The sequence below is a fragment of the Falco peregrinus genome, chromosome 11 (genome assembly GCF_023634155.1).
Source record: "Falco peregrinus isolate bFalPer1 chromosome 11, bFalPer1.pri, whole genome shotgun sequence".
Classification (NCBI taxonomy): domain Eukaryota; kingdom Metazoa; phylum Chordata; class Aves; order Falconiformes; family Falconidae; genus Falco; species Falco peregrinus.
Genome location: NC_073731.1, coordinates 30,662,397 through 30,683,599, shown reverse-complemented (window position 1 = coordinate 30,683,599; position 21,203 = coordinate 30,662,397). Strand labels below are relative to the sequence as shown.

General features: G+C 41.3%; 1 protein-coding gene across 24 annotated transcripts in view; it reads left to right on the top strand.

The window, feature by feature from the left end:
• NRXN1 (neurexin 1) overlaps nucleotides 1-21,203 on the top strand; it is a 730,400-nt gene that overhangs the window by 640,076 nt on the left and 69,121 nt on the right. The window lies entirely within an intron of this gene.

The window sequence follows — 21,203 nt, the reverse complement described above, 5'->3', positions numbered from 1 at the left end:
AACTGAAGTTATCCCGTGGATCTAACTATACCCCCTTGCTCCTAGAAGTGCATGGAAACATGGACTGAGAAATAGGAATCATTTCCTTAAAATCCACTCTGGAGGATAAGACAATATACTGACCAATTAAACAAAAATCAGAGGCCAGGGTTTGTGTCAAGACCTGGGGGAAATGATACCATCTTCCTCCAGTTCATCTCCATTAATAAATAACGGAGTGCCTCCTGCTGTGAGGTGGCGATGGGATGAGGATGAAATCCATTAACGGCTTTGATGTGTTTGGATAGATTGTTAAGGATTATATCTGTCTCTAGAAACACAGAAGTACCAGGTTTTAGGGGAACGTGTAGCAGGTAAATCAGAAGCGGTTCTGGAAAGAGAAGAGCTGATGTGGGAGGAAGCCCGTGCAAAGAGATGGCGTGGAGCTGCATACCCTCAGGTCCGGGAAGGAAAAAGGCTCGCACGGGGAACAAAACACGCGGGGGTATAATGTACTGTATTATTTTGCGACAGCCTTGAATCTAGCCACGTACTAAATGTCTGGGATTTTGTGGGTGGATACTTCAAGAAGAAGGACTGAAGAGGTTGACAGGGTTTTTGAAATGCTCATCAGCTCGCACAAGGTTTTGCTCAGCCCCCAGCATAACACTATAAATATAGAGAACACATTGATTCTGACATTTTCATGCTTAAAAAAAAAAAAAAAAAAAAAAAAAAAAGATGAGGTCAGAATCGGTAGCCTTAGACATACCTTAAATGACACTTGCATATTATTTTCAGGTTTTCAAAGCAGGGCATTAGTACCCATGCTGAGCAGATGCTGTGATAAAGCCAGGAACAGCACGAGTGAGATTCTGATGTCCATGTAGCCATAGGTGTCTCCACTGACCTGTAGATCCCAGAGTTGATCATTTGCTTTTCCTATCAGGATTCTCTCATGACTTTCTCAAGTGTGTTGGTGTTAATAAGCATAAAGTCCTAAGAAAATACTCCCCCTTCTTTCTTTCTATCTCTGGTCATATTTTGGGAAAACAAGTGTAGATCCAGCCTTCATGTTTCATGAGGCCACGACTGCACTGACATTGTCAGGAGGTTTACTGAATCCTTCAGGGGGATCCATCTAGACCAAATGTGTTCAGTAAAGCTGATAATTCCTTACATTAATACTAAGACTTAGTTGTTTAATTCCAGGCTCTCAGAGGCATAGATATGACAGTCTGAATACATTTTCTCTAGGTGTGATGGACTTCCTAATTAACTGATTTAATCCATGGAGAAGCATTATCAATACCTTCGTATATCATGCCATAGTGTAGGATAGCAGTAGTAGCTAGATGTGTGTTGCCTCCTAAAAATTACAAATATTTGCTTATGTATTTGAGTGTATAAACATATTTCTTTAGTTACACTTTTATAGTGATCTCCAGTTGCAGCTCCGATAACGTGAACATTTGAAATATTTCCCTGATATTGTCATTAACATTAACATATCCTCTCCCTGAGGTAGGTGCTGGGTGGCTTGAATCACTGTGTACAGGAATAGTGTAAAAAACTTCTTTTCTAGAGTAATCCAAACAGCCATATTACAATTAAATGAGACATAAAGGCAGTTGTCACGTTTTTCCGTATGAAATGGCGATCATGGTTAAAATCATACACACAAGTGGCAGGGTCAGGTTGTGATTATTGTTTTCTTCAATGAAATGATTGCTGGAAGAATCATTTGGTATGACCCAAAACAGGTTTTCCATTTTTATCAGCAACATAACAAGAACAAAAGAAAATATTTTGTTCAAAGCTATTTCTGTTTCTTTCTCTTTTTTTATTCTTTATTGTTAAGTTCAGGCAAATTTGGAAAAAAAAAGATTCAAAATGAAATTTCAAACCAGATCTGTGTTTAAAAAAATGTTTTCAAAGTATTGTATTAATCTAATTAGACATAAATCTGACATAAATTAGACATAAATAGACATAAACGGCTGAGATCAGCCCAGTGTTTTCAATTTGCAAATCAGTTGTGGCAGTGCCTCCTCTGTAATTCTAACTGACCTTGGCATTTAAACTTTTGCAGTAGTTTTTCTAGTGCTATCAGTCCCCACAGAAATAGAGGCCATTCTCTATTTTTTCAGTGTTATACAGGTAAGTCTTTAGAGGTAAGCCTCTAAAGAACATCCTACAATGTGGAGCAAAAGACTTAATTTAATTTATCTTCATCGGTTACAAGTAGCTATCAGCTTGCTTACTCTGTAAATATATTAAAGTGCTTTGTTTTTCCATAAGAGGGAGTTAACAGATGTCTGACATGTTAATTCCACCATATGGCAGTTTCATTTTCTTCCTAGTGCAATATTAAAATGATAATGACGAGAACTGAGTAACATGGTTAATCTTAGTAGGCGTAAGTTTCACCAACGTTTAAGAAGCAACGAGGGGTGATTATGGCTTGGTATTGAACATCGGGAGAGGTGTATTGTGGTTTTCCCTCTTCAGTCCTGGGTTGGTGGTGAAAGGAGCTAGGTCACCCAACAAGACCTCACCACCTCCAAACTGCAGGATGCTGGTGGTGGTGAGGACAATAGCCCTGTTTCAGGGATGCTGGTGAAGCTCAGGGGGTAAATGTCTTCTGGTAACAGTGAACAGGAGAGCTAATGTCATGCGTACGTGGTTTTTTCACATTATTTTCACATATTCTATTCATCAACAGTTACTCTCAACATCAAAGCATAGTATTTATCTTATGTAAAGTTTATCCCTCTTTGTTGGTAATATATGAAAAGTCTTGGATCTGTCAGATGGGAAGTCTGAGCCGTGACTTGTTGAAGATTAGGAGGGTATTCTAGGAAGGTATTAGCTTCTGCTTGCTGTATCCCTGTGCTCTGCCCAAGGCGTCCTCTATTAACCGTCACAAGGAAAAATTACCAGGCTAGGTGAACCTGTAGACTAACCGAGTACGGCCATTTTGATAACACGGTTATTATTTATTGGGGGGGGGGGGGTATTGTATTTTTATATATATATAAATATATAATATTTATTATGATAACATGGTTATTATTTATATGAAAAAATGGCTGCTTCTTTTGTTTTCTGCTTTTCTGAATATAGATGCTCGTATTTCAATTCATGGTTGGGGTTTAAGGAATTTCCCCAGAATTATTTTCAGACGTTGCTCATGCTGATCGGCTATCTAGCAAAACAAACCAAAAGGCAGGTTTTCCTTTTCGCAAGGCAAGTTCATCAGTAAGAAGCTGTACCCGTATGACCTAGGTAGATGGGGCCAAGATAAAAAAAATACAAATATTGAGAAACATTGAAGAAACTGCATTCAGGCATTTCACTGATGTACCGAGGAGGGTCTGTATGCCCACAGAAGAAAATAAGAAGTTAGAGTAAAGCTCTGTTGGCATCCCCTCACCTCCTCCTTGGTCAAAGAAGAGAAAAATTCAGTGGCATGGGTGAAAGTCACAGTGTGAGCGTGATTTTGTTTACAAATTCTAACAGTAAGATAGAGCTGTAGTGCTGCATTGTCTGAGTATTCGCTGTAATAGTTGAAAATGCCATATTTTCTTTCAGTAGTGTAAAAGGAAATTCTATAAAATCTATTGCTGATGAATAAGGCATATAAGATTTTTTTTCAGATGATACATGTGGGCCTGAGTACACGGAAGAATTCTAATTCAAGATAGCATTGAAATGTATGTGTTTTCTCTAAACATATGCTTAAGTAAATGCTAGAATTGGAAGGGATTTCAACATGTGATCTTCAATTTTTTCCTTGAATGGGCAATGAAATTAGAAATAATGCTGCCCGTCTGGTGCCATCTTAGCCCAGGACTAAACTAATGGTAGAACCTGACTCGGTTCTCATTTGTTCTCTACACAAGGAGGAGTTCTCTTTTCTTCCATTTTTCTAATTAAGGTGTGACACAAGGTGTGATTCTGGTATCTGAGCCACTATTTTGTAACAAGCAGTTGAAAGGATTGAATTGTTTTATTTCTGTCCAGGTTAGGTGCCTGTGAATTATATTCTACAAAACCTCACCCACAGGCGGTAGGGCATGAAAAGTGCAATCTGATTTGCTCATTTCAAATAGCTCATTAATCATTAATGCCAACATTCTCTTAATTATGGATCTTTGTGACCAGCAGAGCATTTACTGGTGATCTGCAGAGGAGATGGCTCATTACTTTATTGGCTCTCACGTTTTTTCCACTTGCTGTACCACAGTGCTGGTGGTTAAAAGTACACGTTAATGACGGATTGTTTTCCTACATACTCTGCTGCCATCTTTGCCACAAGAGGCCCTGGGTAGCTTCCCGTGGGAGACAAGTGATCTGCCAGATATGGAATAGAAGGTATTTAAGGGCTGCAAGGCCATTCTTTATAAAGATGAAGTTCTGGACAATGAGCATGTTTTGAGAAGTTGGTTAGGATAAATCAGTCTTCTTAGAATATCCCATAGCTCTAACAGTCCAAGTGAAGCGGAGAAGTTAGGGTGTGCTAGCACATAAGGCCTGAATACACCCAACTGTGGAGAAAAGTAAACCTCAGATCTGCCCGTCTTATGTGATATGTTGGTAAAAAATAAATTCTGGTATAACTTTTCCCAGCACAAACTTTCATGAGTCTCTCCAAGAGTTTTGAGGAAGAGCTGGGATAAATGTGGCTGATTCTGCTACTTGGACGAGTCCTTTCTGCCAAGGCAGGCAGCAGAGCTCTCCTTCAATGCTAAAGCAGTGGGGGTTTCACTTGCACTCTGGGGACTGGAGCGAAGACCCCCGCTGAAGGCACGCGGGGTGACAAGCAGACACGGCGCAGCATAACTTGCAGCTGCTGTTGACCAAGAGAAAAGGATAACTCGCAGGCTGGAGAGGATGAACTTCTGTGGCAAATTCCCTGGGCTGTGCTGGCAAGTTTCTTAGTACTTTCAGAGCTCCCACCTTTTTGTTTCTTTGAGAGGAGGTGTTTTTTGAAGAACAAAAAAAAAACAGTAGTACAACTGAAAGTGGCCAAAGAGCTGATTCTTAAAATTTTATTTCAATTACGCATGAATATGCTGTGAGAGGTGGATCAGAAATGTGTATTATCCTGCAGCCAAAATGGACAGAAAGGGTAGCAAATCCTTGACTTTGGCTAAATAAACAAAACTGTTGAATAACTTCATACACTGAGCCAAATTCTCGGTCGCCGTGATGCAACTCTGTTGACTTCAGCTATGGGCACTGGTGTAGCCGAGACAAGAATGTAAATGACAAAATTGTTTCTACGTCCTCCCTCGGAGGCAGCCTGTGTTTTGAAGAGACACTCATCACCCTATTTCTTCATCTCTAAATCTGCAACAAGCCAAATGGTAAGTTTGAAGCATCAAAGAGGTAGTTAAAAGTTAAGGGTGACAGCACCAAAGATTAGGGGAACTGTTGTGACTGGAAGAGCAAGAAAAGCTTTAAACAAAGGTACGTGTGCAGATTTAACGTAACGCTGCCACCACTGCCCCCACCAAGACAGCTCGATCTGTGTAGGAAAAATGAAAGCAGGTGCTATCGAGCTGGGAATGGCAACTGAACACCGTGCGAGGTGGCAACCAGCCTCCGGGGTGTGCAGCCAGCCCCCTTAACTGCAAACTCTGTGCTATGGCATATGCAAACGATCAGAGGTCTGCGTCCAAAGTGAACGTCCATTTAAACAAGACACATTAAGAGCAATAGATTTGTACTGGGATAAGGCTCTCTGTCCCCCAAATACTATCCTGTCGTGCCAGGCAATGCGTTTAATTTGCTGACCAGTTTTTAGATGGATGTTGTCAGTACGTGAACGTTGCCTGGAGGCGTGTGGGACTCTGCACAGAGGCGCCTGGTGCCACCGTGGATGTCCTGGCTTGCTTGAAGCTCGCACAGGGCTCGCGGATGTGGCACAGGGCTAGCAGGAACCCTGCGCCCTGCTTGGGGGGTGGGTGAAGGGTGTCACAGGTGGGCACGCTGCCGCGGAGCTGTGCCCTAACCATTAAAGGAGCTTTTGTGGAAACAAAAAGGATCCTCCCTCCAAATCTTCTAATTTTTTTTTCCCATCAAAATGCCGCACTCCTAACAAAGTAATGGCAATAATACTAATATATGACTTTTAACACATCCTCTCCCAGCAGTGTGCCTCGTTGGCTTTTGCTGAGGAGATGGGATGGCTCTGTGTGTTCTGCAGAGACACAGAAGCCAAAGTGACTTGTTCACCACCAGCAAGGAGCAGAGACGGGGCACAGGAGGGCTCGGCTCTCCTCAGGTCACCTTCGTAGTTGACACACAAAGCTGCATTTGACACAGGCCAGTTTCACCGTATAAAACAAGTCAGTAAATGGTTACAGATTTACAGCACACACAGCCCTGAGCTGCCTTAAATAGGTGTGTAATTTTATTTATTTTTTTATTAAATCGTATAGCTGAACATAAACTCTTTCAGGTTAAGTTGCAGTCCTAATTTTCAATCAAGTTTTTTTCTTCTCCCACGACGGGGAGGGGGGAGGTAATTGTATTTTGTATGGTGACAGGGGATTTGTGCTGGCTTCAACCAGCTGCTGAAATCAGTGATAACAGTCACCGCGCCCCCCCTCCCCCCCCCTCAGATAAAGAGCTGCCGCTGAGTCTATTCCTCAAGCTTAAGCCAAATTGCTTTGAAGGCCTGTGAAATTCAATTTGCAAGAGAATGGAGGATCCTCTCCATGTAATTTCAAAACGTGGAAAATAGTAATTGCTTTTACTTCATTCAGAGCATCCGTGTAGGTAAGCCGCAGCATCCTTTGGCCGCTGCCAGAGCTGGGGAGAGGACGGACCCGCCGCTGGCTGCCAGCGATGCTGGACCCCCTGTCTTTCTGCCGCAGCCATTGCCTTCAGCCTCCTTGTGCCGGCTTAAGGCAGCGCTTTGCATCGCGCCAAATTACGTGAAAAAGGGTCTCATTATGATAACTCTCTCTTTAATTGACTGCATTTATATGTGTCTCTTCAGCATGGAAGATAATCCTGTATATGCATAGCCAGGCTTGATCTCAGATTTGTAAGGTGTTTAGATTTGTTCCGTTCAGCAGAGAACATAAGTATTAGTGGATTTTTTACAAGTCTCCTGTTAGGAGCCATCCTTGATCCTGTGGCTGGCTTGTCTGCTGGTAATCTTTTTCCATGCTTGAAGAACTGACAAAAGCATCTGGGCCTCCCTGGCAGTAATTAGGGCGAGCTAACTGCCTGCTGTGTGGGAGAGTAGCTCTGAGATTTGAGGAAATGCAAGTGCAAAATGCAAACTGGCTGGCACACCAGTGCCTTGTTTCCTTTACACAAAGGAACCCCTGCCTTCAGTTGCATTTGACTGAGACCACGATCTTCTTTTTGTTTCTGTTTTTGGGTTTTTTTGTGTGTTTGTGTTTGTTTTTTTTTTAACTCAGAAGTTCTACCAAACTCCAGTGTTATTTTAAGAACTCCAAGCTCAGAGTAAGGTGGTTTTGTTATGGGGTTTTTTTGTTTTGGGGTTTTTTTTTCCCTCTGTTGCACAGCTGTATATCTAGAATTGTCTTCACAAATTAATCAAAAGCCTTCACTTTTCAAACACTGGAGGTTAAAAACCTAATGGAGGAACATTCCTCTCTCCAAAAACGTTATAAAGACTTACTACAGCAATTCCTTAGTCAATCTTTTGATGTCAAATCATTGGGTACTAAATATTTACGAAGCTTTCTCCAAAGAGAAACTTAAACATACATGAACCTGTAGGTGGGAAAAAAGAGAACCTCAGGCTGCAATCTAGAAATTTTGTGTCCAGGAAGCCTGCCTCCCTTAAAGAGATTCCACAAGACCATGAGAGAAGGGGCTGCTTATAACATGCATGTTACTAACACTGGCTGTAACCTCTGTGCGCCTGGGTTTGCACAGCCTTCCTTATCACAGCGTGGTTTGCAAGCGGAGGGCGTGAGTGGTGTCTCGTAGAAGACATCCCCAGCAAAAAAGATGTGGGGAGCAGCAGCTGGTCCTGGCAATTTATCCACTTGGGTTAAGAATTGTTATTTTTTAATTTTTTTCCTGTGGGAAGAGAATAATGGGTGCCATTCATGAACAAAATCCTGCCTGGCCCCTGTGTAGCTAGAGGTAAATGAGGGCAAAGTAATCTGTTCCTTTCCTCTAGTGGACTTTTGCAGAGGCTGGATGCAGTTTGTGATCTTTTCTTTGAAAATTGAATGGTGCATGAAGATGTCCTGAGATCCTGCTTTGTCTACAAGACTCTCTGTGACAGATGTTTGTCACTCTTGACGTCCCTTTCTTTGACATTCTTTTCAAGGGCTCCGTTCTACTAAAATCTGAAGCAGTCTCTTGTGATTTAAATGGCCAGAAATACTGATCTGGCATTACGAAAGAACAGATTTTGTTTTCTGTAAATTACCTGAAGACTTTTCATTAAATCTTCATCTTATTCCATGTCCTCCTGATTATCACATCCCCTCCTTGCATTACTTCTTACATTGTAGCATCATCGTGCCACAGTATTTTGTCTGTGAGAAGAAAAGTAGCATCCCCTCCCTCATCATAAGAGGACAGTATTGGTGCTGCAGCAGAGACTGGCTGGCAGCAGGTGCTTTTAAGTCCTGCAGTTATTTTTTTTCTTTCTTCAGAGGTAATTATCAACAAATCTTGATATTTTTTTAAAAATGTATTATTTTTTCTTAAGATCATAAATGCATTTGCCACCGCGCCACACCTTTGCTGTCACTTACGCTCCGTTCCACCACGTTATGCCCTGAATCTGTTTTGTGATATATGACACAATTATATCTCAGGGAAATTTGCTCTTCCCTTCTTATGTTGTATGATTAATTTATATGCAGTCAGTGCATGCTTGGAATGAAACAAGTGTTTCATGTTTCTGCATTTCTTCACATTTTTGTGCTCGGTGTTTTTTTGAGAGGGAGGTTTCCGCAAAGCTGTTTTGGCATTTATTTTCATTGAGAAGTTTAGCTAAATAATTGAAACAGCCAAAAAATGGCTTAAAAAAAGGGGCAAAATGTATTTTCTTGTGTTGCTTCATGAACAGCTGAGTTTGAATACAGATGCAGAGACTAAAGTAAATTAGATTATCTCAGTTCAGTATTCCGCACCACAGTTCCAATCCCCATCGTTGTCCCAATCCCCATATCTATGAGATGGGAAGATTAAGTAATAATGAAGACGTGTCACTGCACCTGCTTTCACTGTATCAAGCTACATACAGTAAATCCACCCATAGTTTCATTTTCCCCCCTCTGGCATCATCTGTTGTTCACGTTCCCAGCCAAGGGTCTGATCTAGCTCTCCAAAGACTCTAAAACCACATTTCTAATCATTGCCTGTTCAGATTTGCCTACAGATTTTGAAAACAAGCCTCTTTCCAAGGTCTGCCTGCCTAAAGTAAACTGTAAACGTTGGAGCCGATGTGGGCTTCGTTTGTTAGAAGACCGTTTAAGCAGAACACTGGTGTTCAATGGTGAACATCTGGCACACGAGGTGATCTAGCGGCTCCAGCCTTGCGACTGGCACGGGCATGTTTTCAAAGGGCGTTACGAAGAAGGTAAGAGTTCACCAAAATAAGGTTTTCAGGCCTTTTGTGTGTAGCTTCGGAGTCGCCGGGACCCTCCCCAGGACAGCAGGGGCAGCTTGCATCCTGCCCGGTGCACGCGGTGGTGGTGCCTTTGCTGAGCCGCACGGCAGCTGGCTCGGCGGGCACGGCTTTGAGTTCCTCGGTCACTGCTCCAGATAATACAGATGGGGTGGACGTATGGTGGCTGATGTTGATAACAGAGGAAATGAACCTGTGAAAGGGCTGTGAGTCCAGAAATAGGGATCAAGCGCGGAGCCGTTACATTGCTGGGCTCCTTGAATAAACTGCAGCCGTCTCAAAGCCGTGGTTTGTCTTGGCATGGACATGGCCTTTGACTTTCAGTCTCTTTCTCTATTGCAACTTACTTGTTTTTCTCTTATAATATTATTATTATTATTATTATATTATTATATATTATTCTTCCTCCTCTGTCAATCAGCATTGTTTCTGTGAGATTTTTGCTTTTTTTTTTTTTCTTTTTTTTCTGCTCCACTAGTACACGCTGTGATGATGTTCCCCTTTACTATCCTCCAGCTCTTTTTTCTTTTTTTTTTTTTAATGTCAGATGGCCCCTCACTGTTAAGGTCGTGTGCCATCAGCCTCACTGGAGAGTCCCGAGTTCCATGGCAGCCATATAATTGACTGGGTAGCATCTCACTGAAAGGTCACAGCGTGCTTTGGAGGCTGTTTTTCCCTTGTCTTGGTAGCGTTTTGGCTAGGTAATTATGTTCCATGCGATTCCAGCCTCTTGGTTCACATTTACAGTTTTTCTTGTTCAGTAAATGGAAAATACAATTCATATTAATCAGGATTTATTGTACTCAACAGCTGTTGTTATGATGCATCAAGAATGGCCTATCAGGATTGATATGTTTACACTGAACCACAGCATCTGGAATTGCTCCATGTACTCCCGTCCTTATCTGCCCAGGTCTGAAGCCCTTGGCTTTGGGGAAACCAAACGACAAAGGGTTAGGCAGTGGGAGGGAAGAATCCCACAGACCCCATAGCTCTTCCTGGCTTCTGCTGATGTTTTTACTAATACAAGGAGAGTTCCGCAGATGAAAAGCAGGGCAGGATGTGTTTGGAGTTTAAAATTCTGTTTGAGTGCTGAAAACAACTCTTGTTCCCTGTTGTCCTGCAGTGGCCCAGACCCAAAGCTGTCATTCAGCCTGGTGCTGACTCCTGCGGTTGCAGCAGCAAGGATGTTCCCTGTTGTTTCCACAAAAGGACCAAAACATCAGCCCTTCTCCACCCATCAGCAGTCCAGGCATTGATTTACTCCTGGTTCTTCATCTACAGCAAGTCCCTATCTTGTTAGGTGATGCAACCAAAACATAAATAATATGAGAAGTACTTCAAGATAAATGCTATTAAAAACTAGGTGCAATCCTTGTAGCATTGCCATAATGATTTTTTTTTTAAAAATCTTGCAACTTAAAGTTCACACCGTCAGGTTTTACTTTGCAGACTAGAGCACTAGAAATTCAGCTTTCTAAAAATTGAAATGAGATTATGATATATGCAATTGCAAAGGCTGGGGTTTAAGAGAATAACGCCAGTTAGCATAAAACCTGAAGGTCTTACAATGAAAACTGGCCAGATATGTATGTGCTAGAAAAGACTAGAACAATGGTTCCAAGTGAGTGTCACTATAACATTATATTAATACACTAATAAACCTAAACTTTGGAAATGGCTGGTACTTTCATCTAGAATAATTATTGTAATAGAAGACTTCCCAGGTCATTTTTATTGCTCTCCTGTGGGGCTGAGGCTGTTCTGCTGTAATGGAGTTTGCATATTCAGGATATTTTAAGACCTATGAGAAGGTCATCTGTTAATAACCAACGGTGAGTCTGAACAGCTCTGCTAGGCTCTGTTTTATGGCTTGTCTTTGGACAGAAATGTAAGCTTCAAAAGAATAATAATGCCCAAGCCAGTAAATAATATGTGTCATCCTTGCTAATCTAGAAAAACTGTGCATGCTCGTTCAGCCTATAGATATTAACTCCTTTCATTGTCTGAACAGAGACCTTTCTGAATCATTTGCCTCATATAATAGATTATGAATCAATTGCTGTGAATTGGCAAGTTCTGGTGACTTCCATTTTATTGGATTTAATCTTTCTCCTGTCATGGGTGTTCCAGGGAACTGGCTGCATTCGTTATGGCCCACTGTTGATGGCAGAGATGTATTCCCTTGCAGGAAAGCTGCTCCTGCAAGCTGTAAATTGAAGTTGAAAACTAAATTTATTCCTTCTAATACCTCATGCCGAATGGCTGAGCTTCAAAACAGCCCCATAGCATCAACTTTGGTGTTAGTTTGACAGCGTTGCATTTCCAGTATTTAGCTGAGTCGCATAATTTAGTGCAAAGTATTGCAACTGTTTTTCTGTACATACTCTTTTAAATACTTCTTCATTTTCTGTTCACGTATCTTATTAGCTATCAGGCAGTTTGTGTGCCAGTTGGTGTGTTTGAGGTTAGCACAATGTTTTTTATGGTTGTACTGTACTGGGTTTGAGTGTTTATACCTTGCTGATGCTCCATCTTTAACTTAAGTCTGGCAGCGTAGTATGTATATCATTCAAAACGTGATATTTTATGTTATTTCATTTTGCTGGGCTATCATTTTCAGACACCACCAAAAATTGTCTTGATTTTATCAAAGAAGGGTGCGTTTGAATGATAATCAGAATGAGGAGTGATAATGAACCTGTATTTAGGAACGCCAGGCATTCGAACAGCTCCACCTAATAATTTTTGCCCTGTCGATAACACCTCACCGTTGGGGCAGGTGGCAGTGTAGCCCAGCGAGCTCACGTGCAGAGGTGACTGCAGTAACTTCCCAAGGTTTTTTGCCTTGACAGGTTTGGGCTTGTCTTCCGTTTTTGTTCGAAGAGCAGATGTCCTTACTTTTATAGGACAAATAGCAGTTGAGAACTCAACGTCTTTTTTGATGTGGCTAGCTTAGTTCAAGGTATATTTTTCTTAATGGTTGTAGACACTGAAAGGGCTTTGATATGAGCAAAGAACCATCCTGTCTGTGGTTATGAGTGGGATCGGGACTCAAGCCTGATTTCCAGCGCCTCCGACTCCTACTTTCTGGAAAGCAGGCAGACTCGGGCTCACATGGGACCAGATTCTGACTCTCTGCTGAACGGCAGTGCTGTAATGTGAGTAGCCCTGTGCATAGGCATCTGGAATGAAACAACATGGGCAAAAAAGCAAGCAGAAATGTTCTCGGTCTCCTTAGCCATGTGGGGAGAAAAACTTGCCATTGAAAAATCTTTTTATGTGTTTTAGCCACTTCACAAGAGACTTGTGAAGGCTTTTTTATGAATTTCCCTTCTCTGACTTTTCCTATATATTTCTGCTTTAAGGATCAAGCATTCCTCCTGTCTCTGTGGCCTCTCTTTGACAAGTCTATTCTTCTAACTGGTTGTGTCAGGCTTCAGAGATGCTTTTAGAAACACCTGTCCTGTGGTTTAGAGGCTTGACAGTCATTCAATTTTTATCCTTTACCAGTTAAACTCATGAGATTCAAGTGTAGGGTCAAAGCCAAAGTGTTTCTTAATTTTTTTCTCTAGCATGGCTGCCAACCAACGTTAAAATAGATACATTCCCCAAGAGTATTAGCAGTTGTGCACAGAGAGGCATGTTAATTGTGCAGAAAGCTGAAACATGAGCCTTTCAACTTGCCTTACCATCTTGCTCCTGTCCCCAGCTGCTAAACCTTTTCATTTCTCTGCTTCTTTAGCCCTTCGTGATTACTCCCCATTGGACCCATAACTGTGCACCATACCTCTCCTAGGTGCTGGCTCCTGCCCCAGTGCATAAACCCAACTAATGAATGATTTCATGTCTGTCGTGGGGTCTGCTTCTCCGGAAGTTTCTCTTTATCCCACATTTATAAGAAGAGTTACCTGCTCAGAACACAGGACTTGGAGTCCTTTTTCCTAGTAATAGGTAATAAAAGTCTGCCCTTAAAGGAAAGCATCCTTGTTCACAACCCGTAATGAGATGTGGAGTTCTGGAGATACCAAAGAGATGGCTCTTGGAAACAAAGCTGTCACTGTGCTGATGCCACGGCTGGGTCAGCAGGTGAGCAAAGCTGCCCGGTAGCCCACCCACATGAACGGCTAGCCACGAGATCTGCAGTCCTACAAGTAGTGCAGGAGCGTAGGTGTTCTCCGTTGCCAATCACCCACACAGGGAAGACCTCATGTTAGAGTTTCCTGTCCCTCAGCTGGGAAAGAGATGTCATTTTTATGCCTCTGTGTCAGTGGTGCTTAAAAGGCCTTAGGAACACGTAAAATAAAATCCATCTGGGATTTTGAGGTTGGTTTGTTTTTCTTTTCTCTTCAAATAGCCCAGAGCTAGTATCCTTTGTGATCCCTTAAACAGTGACCAGGTAGGTTCAGTTTTAGTCTCCACATGAAGTAAATTGGATGGAAGCAGGATGATTTGAGCAGGAAGTTCTTTTGAGTAAACTTAAATAAAACTGTGCTTTCCACTTGACTGAGAGGAAAAGGTGGTGGAATTTTGGGAAAATTGTTACACACTTGAAATGCTTCACTCATACTCTATTTGGACGAGAAGGAGCAATATATCACAAACAGATTTCTTGTGATTGTCTTCCCATTATAATATAATGCAATAAAATAACACTGAAAAGGAAACAGAAAATGAAAAAGATGAGAATGTATAGGGAAAAGGGCTCTTAATGTTTAATAGCTACCACTAAAGTCCCTAATTCAGGCTACCAGTTCTTACCTTCTGTAAGATGAGGTGTCAAACATTATTTAAAGTGTATGTGCTGTGAGATTGGACTATGCTCGGTGTTTCATGATTGATAAAGTATTGTTCCTAAATAAATCTTGCAATTCTAGCTGCAGTGACACAAATAGTAGAACACGAAGGTGTGAAAGAAAATGGCCAATTTGAGTGATACGAAAAGAAGCTATGCTTCATTTGGTCTTAGAAAATAAGGCACAGTACAGATATGATTGCCTTTCTTGAACGGTTGCATAGGATTGCTACTATATAAAGCTCTCCCTGCGACATTTTTGGAGTGACTCAATGATTTGTGTATGTTGCACACTGTATTTTCCAGTTTTGAGAGACATGTTAAGGTAATGGTTCTGTAAAATTTTAGATGTCGGAACTGTATGGCTCATTTTGTCATCAGATTCTGATTTGTTTGCAAATTACGTATTCATGTGTAAGGGTGGCAAAACCAGGCAGAACACTGATCCTGAGAAAGACCGCAGCTCGCAGAAGCAGTTGTCATTTTATTTTTGTGTCTAATGGTCTATTTTTAAAAGCTAAGCTTCCAGCACCAGGCACTTAGGAGAAATTCCTTCTTCTATCTTTGAAAAAAATAGCCTCATCCTAAGTTACACCTTCTGGACCTCTCATACCCATTAGTGTTTTTCCTGTCCGGTGCTGTTTGTACTTCAAGATGATTTTCAACCTTTAGCCTAATGAAAGAAAAAAATGCTTGTTTCTATATAGCAAATATGTAAGTGCCCAACAGATTAAAAACTACATATACAGAGAAAACGCAGCCTGACTTCATAAGAAAGTCAGATTGACAAATACCATTGGCTTCTTGTGTTCATTTCAAGTTGGATTTAGCTAATGCCTGCATGGTTGTAATCCCTGCGAGGTTGCTTTATTACTTAGAACACATGTTTTGAAGTGGCAGTCAAAAGGATGAGCGCTTGGGGTTAAAAGACTTTGAGACATAATAATTCCTAATCAAAAGCTCATTTGGAAAAAAATGGCACCTGGATTCAGTAAGGCAGTAAAGCACCATGACTCTTCCAGGGAGTACAGCGGCCTGTCTTGACAGTGATTTATGTTCTTTTTTGCCTGCCATGCCCAAGTATATTATCTGGGTTGACATGCATATGTACATATATCAAGGGAGGTCTGAGCACCTAGAAGAATGTTTATAAAATCTTTGGATATCCCTACTACTATATTTGATGGCATTTATTCATAAAAGTTATTTGTGCATTAGTTTGTCTTTTGTAAATCACCTCCTTCCCCTCAACCCTCAGTGCAGAGGCTATTTTTCTGTATGGAGCATCATTGTCTTTTGTATTTGCATTCAAATAAGTCTTGCTTAAATTCCTAAGTGGAGTCTTAAGTATTATTTGGGTTACTTTTGTAAACCGCAGAATATGACAAGCAGATCCTCTTAAAACTTGCTAAACGATGCGAGCTCACAGCATGCTTTCAGGGATACAGGGCAAGAGCCATAGAGATCTCCCACATCTAAAAATGTGGTTTAGACAGAACATGGGCAATTAAAAACATTCTTTTAAAAAAGTAGTCCAGAGCTCATCTACTCGGCAAAACCTTCTGGGCACCTGAATTAACTTTGCTTTGAAATGTGGGTGGCAGAGCTCTCTAGGTACCTTAGCTCAGGGTTTTCCCTGTCCAAGCAGATATGAATTTAAGCCACATCTGGGTCATTTCAACAATTCCCCACAACAGATGCTGTTTTTTTCTGGACTGTGCCTGAATCTCCTGTCACTGAAGAGTTACTTAGAATTTCCTCCTGATGGTATCATGTAGCTTTGTAACTTCATTGAATTTGCTGGATTTATATGTGAGTACCCAGATTCCAGCCCTGTGACTGTGCATCAGCAAGGGGAGATTTCACACAGATCTTCTCTGTCTTATTCAGTGAAATCATCAAGTTGTTATCATCTAATTATTACATGGAACATTTAATGGGATGTGCTATAATTATGAATTTGAGCAGGACACATTAAGGAAAAAAATCTTAGCGTTTCATCAAGTGAATGGATCATACTTCAGAAGATGTGTGAGGTTATTTTCAGGAGTAATGCACAGAAGTGCAGGGTTCAGCCTTGATTTATGGAAGGCACCAGGCACATTATAAAGCAAATTTGAAGGGCAGCATCTTAAAGTGATGAGGACATCTGGGAGAGGTTCAGCAGTGAAAGAAGCGGTGGCATAAATCACAAATGGGCTGTTCTTTGGTTGAAGATGTTAGTGGGAAGGCTGTGAAATTTGCATTTGATCCTGGTTCAGGCTGAAGTAGCTCAGTGCCAGACCTCGGATCACGAGCATACTGCTGGGATCGTCCTTTGCACTGTACTCTGCCGCACGGGGAGTGCCCCCAAGCCAGTTTTTTGGGAAGTAGAACTGTAATTACATTGGTGCTTACAGTGCTGAAGGTGCAGGCTGTTTTAAAATGGTGAAGAGGTCTGGCTCCATTAGAGCATCCTTCAAATTTCAGTAGCAGAAGTAAGCTGCAGCAATTTAAAAATAAAGTACTTTTTATTAGTGTGAATGTATTATTTGGAGAAAAATGTAAGTTACAAAGCATATACGTAAGTAAATAAGCCAATTTACTCAGGAATTTAGTTAAGGGGTTTTATGCCAAAACAATCTATTGACTGAAGCTTCTCTTCTTTGAAAGAACTGCGGGTTAGGAGCTACAGAGATGATAAAAAACACTTTCAAAGAAAATATTTGATGTTTTTGCATTATCCACTGATTAAATGATATGTAGCACATCCATTTTCCTCTAATTACTTAAAACCCACTCTAGAAATGTGGGGGGATGTGCGTATATCTGGGACTGATTTCAAAACAGTAGTTTCTCGATGTTTCAGTTTTTTATTATTATTATTTTTTTCTGAGCTTTTGCCATGAAGAGGTGGGTGAACACATTCAAAATGTATTTAGCAAATAGAAACAAATGTACTTGAAGACACAGTCAGCTGTGCATAACATTGTCTCTCTGTGACGGCATTCTGGCTAGATAGGAGTTTTGTTGTCTGCAGTGGAAAAGACAAAGATGAGAAATGTGAGTTTGCACGCTAGGGATGAAAAAAAACCAAACAAACCACCACCATCAAACCACCAAAGAGATGAGGTAATGTTTTGCAAGAGTTTGAAAAGCAAAGGGACATGAAGACATAAAAAGCCTCAGTAGCATATTCTATGTGACATTGTTGTCTTTCTCTGTGTTCACTCTCACCCACACAACAGATCGTTTCTTAATCTTTCCATATGTGCTTCCTTTGTATTTTTCATTAATTGTTCTATTTTCCATAATTAATGGCATACTTCTAGATTTATTCCTCTACTGAAAAATTCTGTTTGATTACTCTCGGCATCCTTCCTCCATTTTATTCAGCCTATTTAATCGTTATCATCTTTCCCCCTCAGTACCTAGTCCCCATATTTTTTTCTGCAGCAACAGCATTTCTCAAGTTGCCGTTTCTCACTGAACTTTAGCAGCATCCGTGCACCTGCTAATTCCTCATGGCTCTGTTGTTCTCTTGAAGTAAGAACAGCTTTAATTTTTCCTTCCTGGAAACACTGAGGTGACTGATACTGGCAGTGAAACTTTCAGGAAAAAGGTTGTAAGTCCATGTACGTAGAAACGGGGTACTCCTGTCAATGCCACAAGTAGCTGTCTTTTTGAATGGGCTTTGATAGAAGGAGCCGTTATTGCTTTGTGCTGACCAAGTGTCTCCTGAGCCAGTCTGTACTGGCAACCCAGCAGTGAAATCCGTGCTGGTCCCAATGGATGTCTCTGTTCACCGGGTGCTAATCCGCTCACGTAGGCTGAGAGCCCAGTCTAGTTAGTTTGCTGACTTGGTGAGCCCTTCTGCGATCGCCAGAAAAGGGGAGAAAAGACCTCAGAGAGGCTTCATGGTAGTTGTCATGTGAAAGCATATTTATGTGGAACATGGCCCCTCTTCTATTTGTCCAGATATTTCTGCTTTCAGTGGATTTTTAACCTGCAGTGGCATTTTTGCCACAAGTGATGTAAACTCTTTGTTTTCTTCTTTCCTTGGTCTGCTTTTGCTTCTTTTAGCCTGTGTAAAAAAAGGAAATGGAGAAAAGGGTCGAGAAGACTAAAAGCTTTTGAGTGAAAGCAAAAATAAAATATTAACTTAAGTCAAAGAGCCACAGAAAAAAAAGAGCACCTTTGTCTCACTGTAAAGTTGGGGTTTTATATGAGTTTTCTTGTGATTTAGTCACCTGTCATAAAGAACTAGATTTGCTTAGAGGTTTTCTTTTGGGGAGGCAGTGGGTTTTTTTATTAAAAAAAAAAAAAAACAAAACAAAACACACAAAAAAACCCAAAAAACCCACCAAACCAAACCATCAAGGCTTCCCTTCCGAGGGAAGGAAAGACATCAGGTCCCATTTCGTGTTGATGTCACAGGTGGAATGACATCTCCTGCGTTTGGGATGGGGTGGCTAATATTAGACTATTGAGTCACCGCTCAGTGGCAGCACTGGGCTACCATGAAATAAAAATATAGCGATTCCTTTATGAAGTAAGATGTAGTAGTGGCCTGTGATAACGGTGCTTTCTCCTTTGCAGCAAAGAATGCGTTACACATGTCAGATTTCAGCACTGAGAATATAATTAGCTGAGGTGTTTATTTCATGGGATTCAGCAGGAAAAGTGTCCATGAGAAGCCACCACTTGTAAGAGGAAAAGGTGCATGAACGTAGCCATCTGTGCCACTATAGAGCCACCTTTCTCTTGCTTCTTAGGCTGAGATAAGCCTATTTTGAAGGCTCTGGTGATAGGAATGTCTTCGGAGACCAGAGGAGAAGGTGGAAAAGTGAGAAGAGCGACTTTAGCTTCGAGGCGTTTCACACACATGCATTTACGAGCTACGTACCTTCTGAAACAGCTCATCGTACCCCACAGGAGCTTACTGCTGAGCAGTGGCTCTTGTAGCACACTTTTCCCAGGGTCCAGCTGTCAGCGAGCTTTGGTATTTCATTTGTGGGTATCGTGTGCAGTGCTTTTGGAAGAACGTTATTTTGCAGCAGAAGTTACAGGTTTTCATGTAATAAACGAATGACTAGTGTGTATTTATAGAGATAGCCCTTTCCTAACAAAAGATTTCTGAACGTCAGGAAGGGCACCATCATTTCATCATATGATGGGCTTTATCTTCACATCCTATCCTTGTCAGAAGATATATGATATAGGAATCTTGTGCTTGAAAGGTTAAAACTCCCACAAACGTATGAGGTCATGATCCTTAGTACTGCCTCATTGTTGAGCTTGATGAAATTATGGGAAGTTTTCTGACCAAAGTGGGTTGCACCATCACCTCATCTTCTGAAGATGGGGAAGAACTTCTCTGCCGTGAGGGTGTCGGAGCCGTGGGACAGGCTGCCCCGAGGGGCTGTGGGGTCTCCTTCTCTGGAGCCATCCCAACGCGCCTGGAGGCGGCTCTGTGCAGCCCGCTCTGGGAGAGCTGCTGCAGCAGGGCTGGGCTGGGGGCTCCGGGGGACACTGCCCACCCCCACCCTGCTGGGACGCTGTGACATTACTGCAGGTCTTGTATAAGACAACCTGCTGAATATCTCCAGAGCTTCTTGGCTGAGCTGCATGGTCCTTTTGGACCTTGGTGTTCCTAGGTCCATCGCCTGAACTGGTTGAGTTACCTCTAAAGGTGCCTGGGCAGTGACAGTTGGTAATAAGCGGAAACGGTTCCGACGAAGGGAAGAAGAGAAAGGAAAATGATTTGCAAATATTTACACTTACAAAAGCAAAACTCCTTACTCAGATGTTGCTTTTCTGCTTCTTTGTGTGAGCATGTTTAAATCACCTGCATGTCGTGATTTGCTGGTAGGCTCTTGGCTACAGTGTGCGCTGCCGGGAGAGTCGCTGGGAGGGACAACATTTTTGTGTTTTCTAAACAATTAACCAGGATGAGAAGAGGTTTTTATTATATCTTTGCTGCTTTTCTTGGGTTTGGAGAGGTGAAGGGAGGCTGACAAACACTACACAGACAGCTCTAAGAAACCGTAAATGGTGTTTTTACAATAAATAGAAGTTGTTCTAAAAATTTCATCCTTCAATTCCCTGCTTGTTTCTAGCTACTAAATCCCATGAAAAAGACATATCATTATCTTATCCTCTGCTTCACCATTTCAGATGTTCAGAGCCCTTGATAAATTAACAGACTGGTTATTCAGAAAAATAAAATTACGTTTCTGGATTGGATTTATGATTATTATGCAAATGTAACTGCCATATTCTGTGCAGAAAACACATTTAAGAGCCTGAAAATAGCAATAATCCTGTTCAGGAGCTACTCCAGTTAATACTTTCCTATATAGAATTGAGTATTCATTAATAACTTCTGGATTGTTATTAGAATTGTTTTATTGTAACATGTAATTTGCTTGAACTGACTACGTCTTTCTCAAAATGGTTTTAATTACAGAAATAAATGACAAAGCTTAGTGGAGATGCTTATACAACAGTGCAGTCATTTTCTGTGTGCCAACTGGAAATTCATTTTTAACAGATGGAATTCACCAGTCTGCAGAGAATGAACACCAGGCCTTAAAACTTTGCTTAATCTGTCTGATAAAGTATGAATGTGATGTCATACACACTATTTCGTCTTGGCTTCTGCACTATTTATCAACTATTCTGTTAACAGCTGCGGCAAAAACAGAGTGTTGTTCATTTTACTGAGGCTGTATTTTGCTATTAGGATCAATTTTATGTGTCAGCAGGACGTACCACTGTGGGTCAGAATAAAGGTACGGCTTAAAATAT